Genomic DNA, 13,057 nt, shown 5'->3' with positions numbered 1-13,057 from the left:
CCACTAGTCCTCTGACCCTGTGCAGCTTTCTGTTTACCCTTGTCCGCTAGAGCATCATAAGGCTTCCCACGGTTTTGGTGTTTCTTACGACTCTTCTTACTAATAATCTTATAATAAGCATTGTTCTCCTCCTCATAGAAATACAACTATCATCAAATCAACAAACACCCGAATCTTTGGATAACTAACAGCCTTTTTGATTTCTGGGCACAACCCGTTCTCGAACTTGATGCACTTCAAAAATTCACTGGTTGGTCCATCATAATGCTGATAAAACTTAGTCAGCTCATCAAACTTTGCAGCATAAGTAGTAACCGACATACTTCCTTGTTTCAAATCATGGAACTCGATCTCTTTCTTGCCGTGAACATCCTCAGGATAATACTTCCTTAGGAACTCTCTACTAAACACAGCCCAAGTCACTTCCTCACCAGCAATCTCCAACCTCTGATGAGTCTCTAGCCACCAGTCGTCAGCCTCGACTACCAGCATGTGATTTCCATAACGAACCTTCTGCTTTGGAGTACAATCCATCACACGGAAGATTCTCTCAATCTCTTTCAGCCAGGTCAATACGCCATCAGGATCATATGTACCTTTGAAGACAGACGGATTCTCACTCTGGAAGGTAGCCAAACTGCGAGATCCAACATTCTCGCCCCCATTCGGTTGATAGCCTGAGTCATAGCCTCCAATGCAGCGGTAATAGAAGCATCGTTTCTCCCAGCCATCTCAACTTATTCACTACAACACAAACAATGGTTAGAATCAATTAACATTACTCGATTGTTAAACAAACTACGGCACAACACCTGGCCGGACGAACCGACCTACTTTGATACCACTAATGTAACACCCCAATTCTACCCAATAATTTATTCAAAAACTAGAGTATAAAAATTCCAAACATACACATGGGATATCACATTTCGACATTTAAATCATTTATGGCATACACGCCTTTAACATAGATATATATCACCTTTACTGAGAGCGGAAAAACTTAAAACAAATAATTTAGTCTTTAAAAATCACTTCATCCAATAAAAGTTAATCACCCAGCAGATTCACAAAACTTTCCGAAATTAAGTTAACATCATAGCATCTTCACAAAACAACTTTAAGTTACAATTCAATAGCAAAACATCACTAAAAATTCATCAAAGCAACAATAAATAAAAACATGTGTTTGTCCCCCCGAGTGCTACGTATCAGAGTGACAACCGACTCGACTCACAGCGGCTAATCTTCACTCACTTCCATCACCTGCACGTTACCAGTATAAAGGCAATGGAGAAAACAATTAAAGGGTGAGATATCAAACAATATAAACAGAGTTATGATAAACAATATATTTTCAAGTTCAGGTCATAAAATACATCAGTTCGCATTCTCAACCAAAACGGTTTAAGTTCAAAATCACACAACGTCATAAACAATACAAATGTATGAGACACAACAAGTGCAAATGCATGTGGTACCAAGGGCTTCAACCTCCATCGCCAATTTCCAATTAATAGAGGCATTCCAACAATCATAAGCCTACGTCACTGTTCACCAAATTCAGGTCGTCGCCAAAAATATGCATTTCCTGACATTGTTCTATTTCCATAATCACCGCTACATTACTTCAATGGTGTTAATTTAATCATTGGCAATTCGTTTAAGTCTTCAATTAAATTCTAAGGGTGTTCAACTCTGCAAATTAATCCTAAAAAGTACCTAAATTACTAATCATACACAGTTTTTGATTAATTTAATGAAAGTAGCATAATTGAAATGGGACCCCCGTCCCACTCCTGTGCACACCGTCCCAAGAAAGGACTTCCCCATGGACTAAGGGCGCCCGCCCCAAGTTAAGGGCCACTCGCCCCACCTAATATGTGGGGTCTTCCCACTTCTCCACTAAGGACGTCTGTCCCACCAAATATGACCCCCGTCCCTTAACTTTTTCTTCTCTTTCTAGACTCACATTTCATTCCGGTTCCTCTTCATTACTCAACCCAGAAACACATACAATTTCAGAAAATTCAGTACTAAAACATCACAGATTTATTTTTAGCACAAAAAATTGTTCATCGATCACAATTTAACTTCATTCCAAAATCACAAACAACACAAGCCAAATAATAATAATAATCACATAGGAACAAATTTTTACACACAATTTCCAGAAACAGCAACACAAAAATACCACACATATTAGAATTTAAACCGAAACATAGAGATAATATTAATTCCCTAAATCCTACATACGATTCATCATGTCCCCGTTTATAGAGCAAGAACCCCACCCTTACCTTTGGATCGAAGGTCGCTCTAATTTTGTTCCGGTTGAAACCCTAAAAATTGTTTTGCCAAGCTTTTTGCCCGGACTCTCTTCTTCTCCTAATTCCTTTCTCTGCTACTGCTATTCCTCAAGGTGCCTCAAAATTATATTTTTATGGTTTTTGGAAACCTTAGTGATACCACTACCTCACTATTTCTAATTGGGCCAAACCAAATGCACGTACAATAAATACTTATCCCTTTTAATTCAATTATAGTATACCTCCTAATACTTTATGCCTCAATTACTCGGTTAATTTAATTAATCTGAATATTTCCCAAACGCAAAATATTATTCTACAAATATTTTTAATACTAAAAATACTAAAACTCACTATTAAATCTCGACCCGCTATTCCGCTAATAAATTATTATTTAATAATAAATTATTTATATTTAATAATAAATTATTTTATGTATTTTATATGTTAAATAATTCATTACGATTTCAAAGTTGTTATCAACATATAGTTTAATTTGTTTTTGAATATTTTATTCGAATTAAGTGAACTCAATTTTTTAACGTTATGTAGTAAATTATAACTTTTTAATCACTCAATATTAAAAATTTTACTAACAAAAAAATATGTATAAATTTTTCATATTTGAATATCATATTGTATCACTTATATAAGATAATAAGGATAAAAATGTAAATTATTCGTAAAACTCCTCCCCTCCTGAACCAAACATACTTTCTTCCCATTCCCTCCCTTCATTTGAACCAAACACCCATCTGATTAAAAAAATCTCCTCACCTCCCCTCCCCTCCCCTTCTCTTCCCTCTATTAAAATCTCTCTCCTCCCCTTCATTGCCCTCTATTAAAATCTCTCCCCTCCCCTTCGTTTGAACCAAACATACCCTTAAGTCAAGCCCAACACATTAAAGGATGTGTTTCATTCGAAAACACTGACTATAGTAGTAGTGAGAAATGTTGCTCATTTATGTTTATCTTCAACGAGTTTGAATTTGTTCTAATTACTTTGGAAGATGCGGTTATGGATGCCCCAAAAGCACTGGAGTTTTTTGACCGCATTTATAGGACTTTTCTTGTATTGTGATGAACTTTCCATTTTTATATAACTGCCAACATATTTTATCTTTGTAAAATCAAATGTTTTTTCATTGAATATATATTTTTAAATGTGTCTATTGGATAATCAAGAGAAGACGTAAATGAAAGTGTAGAGATGTGGAGACAAGTTTTTGTAACACTTGCTTTGCATGTTTTAATAGGATCATAAGATTAAATATGTTTAGTGTAAGTTTAGCGAAAAGAACTTTAGGGTTTAACGGATATGACAATGTAAAAATATTTTACACTGTCATCCAATAAAAAATTAATAGTTTAAAATAAAAGTGTGATGTGGTTGAAAATATGGTTGTGATTGATTGACAATGTAAAATTAATTTACATGGTCAATGCATCACCCCCTTTATTCTTTAGTTTATAAATATTTTAAATTTATTTAATTAATTAAATATTTATATAAATTATATTATTATGATAGTTTGTAAGATTTTAGAATAAATAAAAATGTTTCAAAGTTTCTTTTAAAAAAAGAAAAACGCAATAAAAGTATACAGAGAGATAATAACAAGCGAAAACAAATTTTTGGCGTGGCAAAATGGACAATTTACTGTGCCTTCGCAGAAATGGAGGAGATGGAGGACGACCGGTCAACATGAAGCAAGTGCGGATCACATAATGTGAAGGTTTTTTTTACCTTTTGCTAAGTAATAGTTATGATTTAATTTGTGTCGATTCAACTTTGATGATGCAACCTTTTTTATTCAGTTTGTGTTGATTTGTGTTGATTTGTGTTGATTCAATTTATGTTGATTAATTAATGATGTGATCTTTTTGATTGAGTTTGTGTTGATTTGTGTTGATTCAATTTATGTTGATTAATTAATGATGTGATCTTTTTTATTGAGTTTGTGTTGATTTAATTTGTGTTGATTTAATTTGTGTTGATTCAAATTTGATGATGCGATCTTTTTTGTTCAATTTCTTTTGATTTGTGTTGATTCAAATTTGATGATACGATTTTTTTGATTAAACATGTGTTGATTCAACTTTGACGATGTGATTCTAAGCGTTCGAGATAAATTCTAAGTGTTTGATTCAATTTGTGTTTATTCAACTTTGATGATTCGATTCTAGGTGTTTGAGATGATTTCTAAGTGTTTGATAAAATTTATGCCTTAACTTAATACTTTCTTATTTGGTTTTTTATTGAGTATTGCTTAAGCTTATGCTTTTGAAACATATGTGATTATGATGCAATTGCTTGAGGTTATAATGTAGGTTATAATTTTTGCCTTAACCTAATATTTTTTAATATGATGTTGTATGTTTTAACTAAGAATTTGGGAACCTAAGTACTTTTTCCAAATAATTCTTTATGAAAAGAAAAAACAATCAAATTAGTAATACTATTGCAAAAGATTTACTTTTCTTTGAATCCTCGATCGAATGAGCAAGGTGGAACAACTCTCATTGGCATTTACTTAACCAATCAATTTATCAAGTTGAGAGGGATGTGATAGTCTAGAACCTTGATGCCATTGCCATCATCCACCTATTTGTTCAAGTTCGACATGCTAACCGACAATTTTATTTGTCTTAGCTACATAATGATCTCTTTTTTCTTCACTTTTTGTATCATCCGACGTATAGGATCTAATCATATAAGCTAAAACGTTATCGATAATGTTTAAACCTGTAATCAACACTTTGCTATATGTTACAGCGACATATTTTTGGTAAGATTTGGGTTCTCAGATAGAATCCACTCAACTAACACATATATTGATTCTACTCCTTCCAAATAGCACTTAAAAAGAATAAGCTATCAATCAGATACCTCATACTGTATGGTGGAAAGTGATTTGAATTGTGATAAAAATGCTGGTCATAACAATACTTCAAACCTTTATAGAGTTTCCACAAAAATGTTTGCTTGTTTCCCATAAATCCAGTAGAAGTAGACTCTATTTTGCTTTCAATTAGATCTTTTAGTCCAACCATCCGTCTATAATAGAATGGATTATGGACGGATGACTAAACTGAAAGATCTAATTGAAAGCAAAATAGAGTCTTCTTCTTCTAGATTCATGGGAAACGATCTAACATTTTTGTGGAGACTCTAAAGGTTTGAAGTATTTTCTGACCAACATTTTTATCACAAGTCTAGTTACTTTCCACCCTAGAGCATGACCTCTGATTGATAGGTTATATTTTTAAGTGCTATTTGGAAGAACTAGAATCAATACCATTACTGCATGATTTTTGTAAGTTGAGTGGATTTTATCTGAGAACCCCAAATCTTTCAAAAAAACGTATGTGGCTATACCAAATAGTAAAGTGTTGAATTCCAGGTTTAAACACCATCGATAAATTTTTAGTTTTTTAGTTGATATGTAGTTAAGACAAATAAATTTGTCGATCTACATCTCTTATAAGTGGGATGTTTTGCACCATTGACATAGGTTCATCACCATTGACATAGGTTATGGACTTGGACTTGAAGATGAACATGATAAATTGGCTGCTATAGAACATTCATTGACATAGGTTATGGATTTTATAAGAAAAGCCCACTTCAGAGAAGGGTAGATCATTTTTCGAAGACACTTCGAGAGAACGACAATCAATTGGTGATTATTGAACTGAACTAGAGATCTGAGAGACAAATGGAAATATTGTTGTTTATACTACTTGGCAGGAGCCAGAAGTTGTGTTGGAAAGATTATTCCAAGAAGATGATAGCAAGAAAATAGAAGAAAAAAAAGAAAATGAAAAGGGAGGCAGAGCAAGGTGGTGAAGGTTCATATGTCATATTGAATGTGATTCAAAGTGGTGAAGGTTCATATGTCAAATTGAATGTGATTCAAAGTGGTTAAAGTTCATCTGCCAAAGTGATTCAAAAGGAGAATGCCACTACTATTACAATTAAGTTTCCTCTGGATTTTTCCACAACCATTATTGAGTTTGCTCCAGAGAGAAAGGGTGGAAAACATAAGGAAAATAAAAAGCTTTAAAACAAATGAAAATGAAATTGGTCTTTGAATGAATAATTGTTTGTGATGGGTGGTTAAGTATAGTATAGTGGTGCGAGTATGAGTACTTTAAGTGTAGTTGTGTCGGAGGTTAAGTTCAGTAAATGGTGTCTGGTGTCAGAATGAGTTTTAATTGGTGCAAGAACGAGTACTTTTACTTTAAGTGTAGTTGTGTCTAAGTGGTCTCAATAAAGCGTCTCACTCTAAATACATGTCACACAGAAGAGAGCAATAATACAAAAGAAAAGGAATAATTTTGAAATATTAAAATAAAACTCAGAATATTATAATAATTATAATAATTTTTAAAATATTAAAATTGAGATTCCCTGCCCTCTCCTCCCCTCCAAATCCCTCCGATTTGGAGGGACGCAAAAAGTGTATTTTGGAGGGGTTTTGCTTCCCTACCCTCCTCTCATAAAATATGAACCAAACACATTTAATTAAAAGTATTCTCTCCTCTCCCCTCTCCTCCCATCCCTCCATCTATCCCGAACCAAACACACCCTAAGTGTTAAGGGGCCATGTGATAATGTCACATTATCCTCATAATTGCACTTGTAAGAAAATATGCATGCCAAAGTAGAAACCCCATTTCTTGGAAAGAAAACATAATTGGCACAATAAGCTTAAAGAAAGGGAATAGAAACCACAAGAAAAGAAACAAGTACCTATAGTATTATCTAATTGTTGCCCCTTGGACTACATAGTATTCTCTAATTGCTGCCCTGTGGACATGTTTTGTAGTCGCTCTTCTGACAAACCCTTTTCTGAAGAGGTATTTTGGGAGCCTGATCTATCTTGTGCTCGGGCAGTGCAGCAGGTTTATCAAGAATCCTACTGCCAACATTTCTTGAGTTGCAACTTGTGGAACCAAAAACCCACATGCAACAAATAAGATACACTATGAGGAAAAATTACTATTAAACTCAAATCCTAAATTCAAGAAAGAAATTTAACATCAACATTTAATCTAATTAATCGTAGAAAAATATTGTTAACTTTAAAATATTAATTTTTTCCTTCTTATTGTTAAATGCAAATAGAAACTCAAAGAGAGATTTTTTTTTTATTAAACCCACATACAGAAAACAAGAAGGGGTCATGAGATGAAAATGTGAGAGGACATAGAGAGATTACCATACCAACCCTTGGGTGTTGGCTTCGGCGGCAGCTTACAGTAGTGACTGGTCGGAGTTGTGAACGTGAATCCTAATCGCAGTGCGGACGGTGAAGTCTCTCTTATTCATTGGTTTTGGTTGAGTTGTTGTGAGATTTGTTGGTGGTTTTTGAAGGTGTTGTTGAAGGTTTGAAGAAGCATATAAATTTTGATTTTGGTATGAACTAGAGTTGGTAAGAAAGATTGTTGGCTATTTTTTTTCTCTTTACCTGTATTTATCTTTCTGATTTTTGGTTAATGCTGACAGTCCTTGACTCGTTGTGAGTAATATTGAAACATAGAAATGACAAAAAGGAAAAAGCAAATGTTAAAAGAGGTTTTAGAATGAAGCCAATAATAGAATGATCCGTTGGGATGTGAAGTACTTTGTCAACAATTTTTTGTTTCTTTATCTTCTCATTTTTGTGTGTCCAAGTGAGTTTGAATTCTCAGTCGATTCTCTATAGATTTTTCTCATGAGTACAACTTGTAATAAAATCTTATCTTATAATTTGCAAGTTACAATTATCATATATTTATCCATTAATTGAAAGGATGGGTTTGCATGCCCGCACTACTCCCGGTTCCCTTTGACAAAATATCAAATTTATTAACCGAGATTTTTCTTAGTATTGACCACTTAAAGCTTCATTGAGTCACTGATTGAACTGCATGACTAAATTGGATAATTCGGCTGAATAAATCTGTCTCTTACAATACTATATATTTATTAAATCGGTCGAACCTAATGACTCGGTCTCTTAAATATATCAGGACACATACAAAATTTTAAATTTTTAAAATATCATCATTTCACATGTTTATTTTTTACATCCGAATTTTAAATATAATCAGCACGCACAACAAAATTATATAAAATTTAAATTTAAATCATTTTTAAATCAAGTCTAATTGCAAACAGGAAAAAATTGTTTCAAATAAGGTTAAATAAAGTCTAATTATATTTTATTTTTATTTTTTTTTTAAAATCATGAAAACGGCGTCGTTTTGTGCGGATAAAAAAATAGCATGCATTTGAACCACCGGTTCACCGGTTTTGACTGGTTCTCGCCGGTTCAATAGCATACCCGGTCTAGCAATCAGACCAGACCGATGACCCTTCTGGTTCCCGATTCGATTGGTTCGATCGACTGATCCGGTCTGATTTTTAAAACACTGGTTGAAACTGAACCTGATGATAAACACAGACGGCTGTTGAAACCGAATCCTAAGTAAGTACACATAATTCCGTGTCTGTTTTTCACCTAGTTGGGATCTTGCGCCACCATAAAAAATACTTATAAAAAATACTTATGATAGGGGGATTTCTAATTCCACCTCATGTTTTCTTACATACCACGCGAAATTCCTTAAATGCCTCATAAAATTGGAAGTATATTTCTGGTGTGCACCAAAATTTGATAAATTATACACTAGAACTGGAATTTAATTTTCGGTTTTGATCCGGAAAAGTAATTTCAGTTTTATGCTACACAAAAACCAGAAAAACATCATCGAATAACACCAATATCACAAACTCAAAATATAATTCATAACATAAACATAGGAAATACATTAAGGATTTTAACATAAATCAAACAATACAAATCAACTTCCACGTTGATGTTGCAATATCATGATAATATTATCGACCGATCTTGAAATAGTTGCATATAGCTCGATCGAAAATTTACCCTCAAAACTGGTAAACATATTCCACATAGCTCGTATATTAGCGTCGTTCTTCAACTCACGAATATCTACCATCTTAGTTACGATAGGAGATACGAGAGATGAAACAACTTGAGACACATTAGGTTTGGGTATGTTATTGGGATGCACCATACCTAATGTTATAAAAAACATAAAACTTATTAACAATTACATAGAACATGGCAGAAGTTGCTGTCAAATAAACACAGACAGAAATTAGAATTGCATTTCCGGTTATGTTCAACTACCAACCGGAAGTATACATCGGTTTTTACGTAACATTTTTCCACAATGATAAACAGATTAATGTAATGAATGAGGATTGAATTGTGAATAAACTTTACCTTAAATTCCACTTCCTTGAGTTCCTTTTGATATGATGAACCACAAAAATGAATATTTAGAGTGGAAAATGGATTGAGAATGGAAGAGTTTTTGAGAGGTTTTATAGAAAGAAGAAGAAATGGTTTGATCAAGTAAGACCATGTTGGTTACTGTTTTAAGCATTGTGAATTTTCCATAATATCGGAAGTATACTTTCGATTATATATGAAACGACAAGGTGGCAGAAAAAATCAATCTTCCCGCTCTAAAAATCGAAAACATAATACCGGTACAGAACCAGAAGTATATCTCCTGTTTTATTTTTACCTTTTGAAGGGTGAAATTACATTTGACCTGTTTTTGTGAAATATATGGTGCAAACCGGAAATGCATTTCCTGTTTTCGAGGGGCAATTTCAGAATAACAAAGGGTCTTTCTTTTGGACAAGGGGTGGAATAAGAAATTCCCTATGATAATACCCCAAATTTAACCTAAAATACCCCAATTTTTAATAGGTTTTTCACCTATTTGGATCATGGGAATTTTTACTCTCACCCCCAAATTTTACCTAACATCCCCCAATTTTTAATAATACCCGTATTACCTAACGGATGAAGTCACCAATTAATTTAGGGCTCCTGGAGGACACCACATGTCTCGCTCTACTGATATCCAAATTGAATAATATGTTGCACCACACCGAGAACAGAAAGGTGAGTACATGAGTGAAGTTAGAATTTTTTGAATTTGGTTATGGGTAATTGCAAGCTGGTTTGATAATTTCTACTTATGTGTATATAGGGAGCGTATCCGGTTTGATAATTTCTACTTAAGTGTTATTTTTGGCTTCTGGCTTCTGGCTTCTGTTTGATTCAATATTTTGGTTGTTTAATGAAACCATACATAATTTTATATAATAAGGCTTTTGTATGACGATATTATTCTTAATCTAAGTGTTATTTTTATGTTGAAACAACAAAGAGTTTTTTTGTGGGTTTATTATTATTCAGTTAATTGTACTCTTGTTAGTTTTGGAGGTGTTATTCTTCATCTATTCTATAAATTGTATATACTGTTTGAGATTGCTTTTGCCTTGGATTCTAATATAGCTTGGCTTCTGTTTTAACAGTGGCATGAGGGTTGGGTGTGGTGGTTTTCAAATTTTAATTTGTATTTGTACATCTTTTTCCGATTTTTTTTGGTGTTCCATGAAAGTTTTGTTTGATTTTATTATGAATATTCTGTCAAAATCATTGGTTCAGTTACTTTTACAGTTACTTTGAAGTCTCTGGTTTCTACTTCTAAAATCATTGTAGTTTGTGCTACAGTTTGCATATAGTTCCTTCACTTTTATGATATTTGTATTTAACTGCATCGTGTGTGTGTGTTTAATTTTACAGTTACTTTGAAGTCTCTGGTTTCTACTTGTACAACGCTGATTCAAACCTACCCATCTCCCACATCAAGTCTAACTCAGGTTACTATCCCTTTCTTCTTGCTTATAGTTTGTTATTTTCTGCTTATAGTTTATTGTTTATGGTTCTATTTAATATCAATTTAGTGTCTCTCAACCAGTTTTTTGGTTTGTGGACTTATATTACCTTGAAATAAGGTAATGTCTTCTTTAAGAAATCGGGTATTCTGATTAGGTATTCTGATTAGGTATTCTGATTAGGTATTCTATTATTCACACTTTATAAGATCTCATTAGGTATTCTGATCAAGACATAATGATGATAGCTATTTATTATCTTGACAGAATTCCTTAGTACCTGATAGAGAAACCAAGAAGCATTTGTTTAGCTTAATTAAGACATGGATAAGACATGGATGAATTCAAACCGATTGTCGAAAGAGTACGAGAAAGAGGTATGGGAATTCGTTGAGTTTGCGGTTGCGCACTCCGAAGACCCGATTCGAATGTCGTGTCCTTGCTTGGGTTGCTGTTATGGGGGTAAGGTTGACGGGAATAAGTTGGCATCCCATTTACTACGGTTTGGAATTGATAGAAGTTATACATGTTGGACAATGCATGGTTAGAAAAGTAACGGGAATGCTGAGTCGAGGTGTAATAGGAAGTATGCTTCAAACGACGATTGCACAGACACATACGATTGCGATCGAGTCGAAGAGATTGCAGAAGCGCTTGAAGAAGATCTTGAGGATTGTCCCAAAATGTTTGAGAGGTTGGTAAGCGATGCAAAGAAACCGTTGTATGATGGTTGTTCAAAATTCACAAGATTGTCTGCAGTGTTAAAGTTGTACAACTTAAAGGCGGACAATGGATGGTCGGATAAAAGTTTCACAGAGTTATTAGCCCTTATGAAAGATATGCTACCAAAGGATAATGTTCTTCCCAATCGAACGTATGAAGCCAAAAAGATGTTGTCCTCTATTGGCATGAGCTATGATAAGATACATGCATGTCCAAACGATTGCGTTTTGTTTCGAAACGAGTATGCAGCGTTGAATGAGTGTCCTAAATGCGGTGCCCCTCGATATAAGAAAAAGTTGTCTCCTACCAAAGTCTTATGGTATTTTCCTATAATTCCGAGATTTAGACGCATGTATCGTAGTGAGACCGATTCAAGACACTTGACTTGGCATGCAGATAAAAGAATTATTGATGGAAAGTTGTGACATCCGGCAGACTCACCACAGTGGATGAAAGTTAATAGTGAATATCCTGAATTTGGAAAAGAAGCAAGAAACCTTCGCTTGTCATTGTCTACTGATGGAATGAACCCGCATGGTATTCAAAGTATCTCGCATAGCACATGGCCTGTGATTCTTATGATTTATAACCTACCTCCGTGGCTATGTATGAAGCGTAAGTACATGATGTTATCTATGCTAATTTATGGTCCTAAACAACCAGGGAATGACATAGACGTATACTTGGCATCACTAAAAGAGGTACATTTAAAGTGTTAATATATAATCTGAATCTAAAACTGCATGATTTTATATTTTACCTAACTTATATGATTTTTAGGCATCTGCTCGGGGGTCACAACAAGTGACGCAACCAGTTCGTAACGTACCACCCACTGGTCCTCCGAAGCCAGCGGCAAAAAAAGGCGGTGCTTTTGTGCCTCGATACCGGACGACGCTCGGAACAATTATTGATATGTCTGATTTGAAGGATGGTGCTTTACGTGAAATCAATATGGATGAAGGTGTCTTCGGTATTGAATTCATGTCAAATATTGGAATTGATGACTTGGAAGAGATTTTTACGCATGAACAACTAGGCGTCGGTAATATGCACTCATACATCCGGTAATATTCACTCATCCGATATATTATTTAATTAGTCCCACAATTTATTTACACATTTCAATGAAAATAATCTAATGTTTATTATGTTTTTATTTAAGGTTGTTGTATGACAGAGTGTTGCGCGGGACTCCATTGTCAAACAGATTCCGTTTCGTGTCTTCCACCCATTGCAGCAGAATGGCAAT

At 34.1% G+C, this 13,057-nt stretch overlaps 1 long non-coding RNA gene across 1 annotated transcript; it reads right to left on the bottom strand.

The window, feature by feature from the left end:
* Positions 1-1,065: 1,065 nt before the first annotated feature.
* Positions 1,066-7,763, bottom strand: LOC131633131 (uncharacterized). The gene is made up of 3 exons (XR_009293241.1): positions 7,535-7,763; positions 7,066-7,258; positions 1,066-1,266 (listed from the first exon to the last, which is right to left on the bottom strand). It is a non-coding gene; the product is annotated as an uncharacterized LOC131633131 (long non-coding RNA).
* Between the last annotated feature and the right edge of the window lie 5,294 nt (positions 7,764-13,057).

The sequence above is a fragment of the Vicia villosa genome, unplaced genomic scaffold (assembly GCF_029867415.1).
Source record: "Vicia villosa cultivar HV-30 ecotype Madison, WI unplaced genomic scaffold, Vvil1.0 ctg.001079F_1_1, whole genome shotgun sequence".
NCBI lineage: Eukaryota > Viridiplantae > Streptophyta > Magnoliopsida > Fabales > Fabaceae > Vicia > Vicia villosa.
The sequence above is the reverse complement of the archived record's forward strand: the minus strand, read 5'-3'. Positions and strand labels throughout refer to the sequence as shown.